The sequence below is a fragment of the Physeter macrocephalus genome, chromosome 8 (assembly GCF_002837175.3).
Source record: "Physeter macrocephalus isolate SW-GA chromosome 8, ASM283717v5, whole genome shotgun sequence".
NCBI lineage: Eukaryota > Metazoa > Chordata > Mammalia > Artiodactyla > Physeteridae > Physeter > Physeter macrocephalus.
The window spans coordinates 140,277,703-140,283,602 of NC_041221.1; positions in this window are offsets into that span (position 1 = coordinate 140,277,703).

Below are 5,900 nucleotides of genomic sequence, written 5' to 3' on the forward strand. Positions count from 1 at the left end.
TCTGCAGTAGTTATTTCCACTATTTTATCTTCCAGCTCATTTATCCGTTCTTCTGCCTCAGTTATTCTGTTATTGATCCCATCTGGAATATTTTTAATTTCATTTATTGTGTTGCTCATTATTGCTTGTTTCCTCTTTATTTCTTGTAGGTCCTTGTTAAATGTTTCTTGCATTTGTCTATTTCCAAGATTTTGGATTATCTTTACTATAATTATTCTGAATTCTTTTTCATGTAGACTGCCTATTTCCTCTTATTTGTTAGGTCTGGTGGGTTTTTATCTTGCTTCTTCATCTTCTGTGTGTTTTTCTGTCTTTTTATTTTTCTTACTGTGTTTGGGGTCTGATTTTTTCAGGCTGCAGGTTCGTAGTTCCCATTGTTTTTGGTGTCTGTCCCCAGTGGCTAAGGTTCGTTCAGTGGGTTGAGTTGGTTTCTTGGTTGGGGGGACTAGTGCCTATGTTCTGGTGGATGAGGCTGGATCTTGTCTTTCTGGTGGGCAGGTCCACGTTTGGTGGTGTGTTTTGGGATGTTGGTAGCCTTATTATGATTTTAGGCAGCCTCTCTGCTAATGGATGGTGCTGTAGTCCTGTCTTCCTATCTGTGGGCATAGGGTGTCCAGCACTGTAGGTTGCTGGTCGTTGAGTGAAGCTGGGTCTTGATGTTGAGCTGGACATCTCTGGGAGATATTCACCATTTGATATTACGTGGAGCTGGGAGGTCTCTTGTGGACCAGTGTCCTGAAGTTGGTTCTCCCACCTCAGAGATGCAGCCCTGATGCCTGGCTGGGGCACCAAGAGCCTTTAATCCACACGGCTCAGAATAAAAGGGGAAGGAAGGGAGGAAGAAAGGAAGGAAGGGAGGAAGGAAGGGAGGGAGGAAGGAAGGGAGGAAGGGAAGAAGAAAGGAAGGAGGACAGGAAGAAAAGAGGGAAGAAAGGAAGAAAGAAAGGAAGAAAGAACGAAGATAAAATAACAGGATAAAATAAAGTTATTAAAATAAAAAATAATGATTAAGAAGAAAAATTTTATAAAAGAAAAACAACAACAAAAAAATCGGTTTGGTCAGAACCCTAGGACAAATGGTGAAAGCGAAGCTATACAGACAAAATCTCTCACAGCAGCACACACATACACACTCAAAAAAGAGAAAAAGGGGAGAATAATATTATATCTTGCTCCCAAAGTTCACCTCCTCAACTTGGGGTGATTCGCTGTCTATTCAGGTATTCTACAGATGCAGGGCACTTCAAGCTGATTGTGGAGCTTTTATCCGCTGCTTCTGAGGCTGCTGGGAGAGACCTCCCCCTCTCCTCTTTGTTCGCACAGATCCTGGTGTTCAGCTTTGGACTTGGCCCCGCCTCTGCGTGTAGGTCGTCCGAGGGCGTCTGCTCTTCACTCAGACAGGATGGGGTTAAAGGAGCAGCTGATTCGGGGTCTCTGGCTCACTCAGGCTGGGGGGAGGGAGGGGCATGGATGTGGGGCGATCCTGCGGCGGCAGAGGCTGGCATGACGCTGCACCAGCCCAAGGTGCTCCGCGCATTCTCCCGGGGAAGCTGTCCCTGGATCGCGGGACCCCGGTAGTGGCGGGCTGCACAGGCTCCCGGGAGGGGAAGTGTGGAGAGTGACCTGTGCTCGCACACAGGCTTCTTGGAGGCGGCAGCAGCAGCCCTAGCATCCCACACCTGTCTCTGGTGTCCGTGCCGACAGCTGCGGCTCGTGCCCATTTCTGGAGCTCCCTTACAAGGCATGCTTAATCCCCTTTCCTAGCGCACCAGGAAACAAAGAGGGAAGAAAAGGTCTCTTGACTTTTCAGCAGCTCCAGACCTTTTCCCTGACTTCCTCCCGGCTAGCCGTGGTGCACTAACTCCTTCAGTCTGTGTTCACGCCGCCAACCCCTGTCCTCTCCCTGGGATTCGACTGAAGCCTGAGCCTCAGCTCCGCACCCTGTTACTGCACTCTCCTCCACGGCTTCGAAGATCCCCGCGTCCGCCACCCGCAGTGTCTGCCCGCGAAGGGGCTTCTAGTGTGTGGTAACCTTTCCTCCTTCCCAGCTCCCTTCCACTGGTGCAGGTCCAGTCCCTATTCTTTTGTCTCTGTTTATTCTTTTTTCTTTTGCCCTACCCAGGTACGTGGGGTGTTTCTTGCCTTTTGGGAGGTTTGAGGTCTTCTGCCAGCGTTCAGTGGGTGTTCTATAGGAGCAGTTCCACGTGTAGATGTATTTCTGATGTATTTGTGGGGAGGAAGGTGATCTCCGCGTCTTCCTCTTCCGCCATCTTCTCTCCGCCTCCCAGTAGGTTGTTTTTAAAGATACAAAACAACCTGCTTTTTTTTTAAGCTATGAAAAACAAGATCAATTCTTGCTTTATTTTTATCTAAAATACTTAAGAAAAAAATTGTCCCCTTCTGTAATCTGAAGTGAAAAAACCAAACTGCAATTGCTTTTTTTTTTAAATGAAAACACATTTGATTAACAATTGCCCAAGGTTGTACTGTAACTTGGAGATGTGTGGTTTGTTTCAGAGGCCTCAATTTTTTTAAAAAAGTGATTTGTCAGGAGAAATTGGATACAAACTCTAGTATCATTTCCTTATAAAATAATAGGAAAATTAAAAAATCAAATAAATGTAGTTAATTAGCTCTCCATTCTAGGCCTTTGTCTCTCCCTACTTTGTACCCTTTTTTGTAGCAATCTCAACCACTTTCAAAGCTCTAATCACCATCTATTTGCTAATGACCCTCAAATTTATGTCTCAGACTTCACTTTTTGAGCTCCCTATACATTCAATTGCCTTCTTGATTTCTCAACTTGCAGCTCCCCAGTGCCCATAAAACATGAGCAGTCTGAAATCCATAAACATCTCCCTCAAAATGGATCTTCTTCTAGCTACCCTAACTGAGTGAAGGCAAAAAGAAATAGCCACGGTCACCTCTAATCCTCCTATCAGCAAATCTTATCCTTTTCTCTTCCTAAATATGTCTCACAGGTATCCTTTTCTACTTCCCTGACCCTTTTGTGGATTTAGCTCGCCTTGTCTCCCACCTATCTGAGCCTGCCACCTACATGTCAGTGCACTCAGTCTCCTTGAGTCCAGATCTTCCTCCCCTGCCCCTGGTCTGAGAACTTTACAACATGTTCTCCAAAAAAGAGTGAGAGTAGTCTTTTTACAACTCAAATATGGTTATATCACCTGCAACTTATAACTCTTTAAGGGATTCTCAGTGATCGTGATACTGAAAGATGTCTTTAACAAGGCCTGCAAAGGCGTGGCTGTTCTGCCTATTTTACCAGCCTTATTTTGCACTACTGCCCCTCCCATTCCCTGTGCTAAAAGCACACTTCCTTTGTTTTGGTTTCTCAGTTGCATTGTGTGTCAGCTGACAAAGGCCTTTGCACATGCTCTCCCCACCCCACAACCTCCCCCGACTTGGGATGTGCTTGTCTTGCTTTTCATTCTGTTTACTCCTGATCACTCTTCATTGCTCACCTCAAGCATCATTTTCTTATGGAAACTTTCTGTGACCCGCCAGCCTAGGAAAGATTCCTTTAGTCTCTGTTCTCACAGAATTGTTTTGCTTTGCTTCATATTCCTTAGTTCAACTTTATAATTATATCCCTCTTATTTGGAATTATTTGATTAATGTCTGGCTGATAAGCTCTATGAATAGGGACTATATTAGTTTACTAGCGGTACCACAAAATCAGTGGCTTAAACAACAGAAATGAACTGTCTCACTGTTCTGGAGGCTAGAAGTCTGAAATCAAGGCGTTAGCAGGGTTGGTTCCTTTTGAGGACTGTGAGGGAAGAATCTGTTCCAGGCCTTGCTCCTTGGCTTGTAGTTGGCTGTCTTCTCCGTGTCTCTTCACATCATTTTCCCTCTGTGCATATCTGTCTGTGTCCACATTTCTCCTCTTTATAGTATAGGGATACCTGTCATCTTGGGTTAAGGCTCATCCTTATGATCTCATCTTAACTAATTACATATGCAATGACCCTGTTTCCAAATAAGGTCACATTCTGATGGACTGAGGATTAGGACTTCACCATATAAATTTGGGGGGGAAGTAACTCAACCTATAACATGTACCATATCTGTTTTGTCCCCCAATGTGTTTCCAGTACTAAGCAGTATCAGAGCCATCAATAAGTAAATAGACAAATGGTTGCTTCTTAGCATTCATGTAGCCAACATTACCAGGAGCAGGGACTAGCTCCTTAACATGGCTGGGTTATTCCTGTATTATTTATTCTCTTCCATATTAACCATAATGTTTTTTCCTTTTTCTAAAAAAAAAAGAGTAGGGATACATTAAAATAGAATTTTTTAGTACAACTATGTGTGACTGAGACCATTATCTGAATTCAAGGATGTGACTATAACAGAGAGGCTATTCCTTTGTGGAAACTCAATAAATTTTGATGGAAGAGAAACAGGAATGGGAAATGGCAGAAACAGAGAAGAAACACCATTCCCAAAGGCTTTAAGGATTAGAAAATACAATCTGGAATCTGAATAGAGAGTAGGCCTGTTGTTCTCCGTGCCTGAGACACCAAATGTGGCATATTGCATTTTCCAAAGATAATTGCAATAGCTCCCATCCCAACACTCTTCGGGAGTGTGGTTTTGTCACTCCCCCACAAAAAAACAGAGTCTACCACTCTGCACCCTTGAATTTGAGCAGACCCTGGGACTCCTTTGAATGATAGAATACAGCCGAATCAACACTGTGCCAGTTTTAAGGGGAACTTTCAACTGGCCCAGTAGTTTTCATTCTTTTCTCTTGGAAGTCAAACACCGTGGAAGAAGTGTGGCTATCCTAAGACCACCATGGTGTCAGAAGACCAAGGCATGTGGAGAGGCCCATAGAAGAGGTGAGACCATGTGGAGAGAAGGAAGGAGGACAAGGAACCCTGGGGAGACAGATCTGTGAGGGAAGAATCCTTCTTGGATCCTAGCCTAGATGAGCCTCGCGGTGGCTCCAGCCCCTGCTGCTATCTGACTGCAACCTTGTGAGAGACCTTTGGTGAGAACTGCCCAGCTGAGCTTAGTCAGCTCTCAGGACTGTGAGAGATAATAATACATTGTTGTTTTCAGACATTCAGTTTTAGGGTTGTTTGCTACGCAGCAGAGTAACCAGAACCACCCAGTAAATGTTCTATAAATGCCAAGCATATAGCAGGTGTGAAATGTCTTGCTGCTGTAGAATGGATAAATTTATCTCCAGGGTCCAAAGGGAATGAACATAAAGCATTCAGAGAAATTGATCTTAGGTGCAAGACGTGAAAAGTCCCCTCTTACATGTTTCTGTCAGAATGCTTTTTCTTGAAAACCTCCACTGGAAGGCTTTCAAGGCACCATAGAGCTGACCTTAAATGTCAGGTCAGGCAACCAGCTCAGACCTCAGGAACCAGGAGGCTTTAGGGAGGGAGTTCCTGATACTGAGAACTAGAGGTGTGAAATAACTCCTTGGTGGGCAGCTGCGAGCTGAGAATTTTATTCCTAGAAAGTGTTAAGATTTGAAAAGAAGACATTTAGCCACTTCAGTTCAATAGCTTGTTAAAGTGTTACCTACTTCATTTCCCTGCACCTCCCGCCCCAAACCAAACCCCAGTCTGAATTATTTGACTAAATACAATGTTTTTATACAACTAATCTGAGTGGTGAACAAACTTTAGTTGGAAATTGACTACTGGCAAATTAATCAACTTCTAATTGCCTTAATTTTCACTTGTTTAAGAGACTAGGATGATAAGAGAGATAGTTATTTCTTTATTGATCAACTTTGCATAGGATTAAAAGAGCTTTATGCATCAAAACAAACTCTTACTTGCAAAATAAGCAAATCTCAAATCTTTAAAAAAATTAAAACACTTCTCACACTTTAATGCATAGTTGTCCAAGTA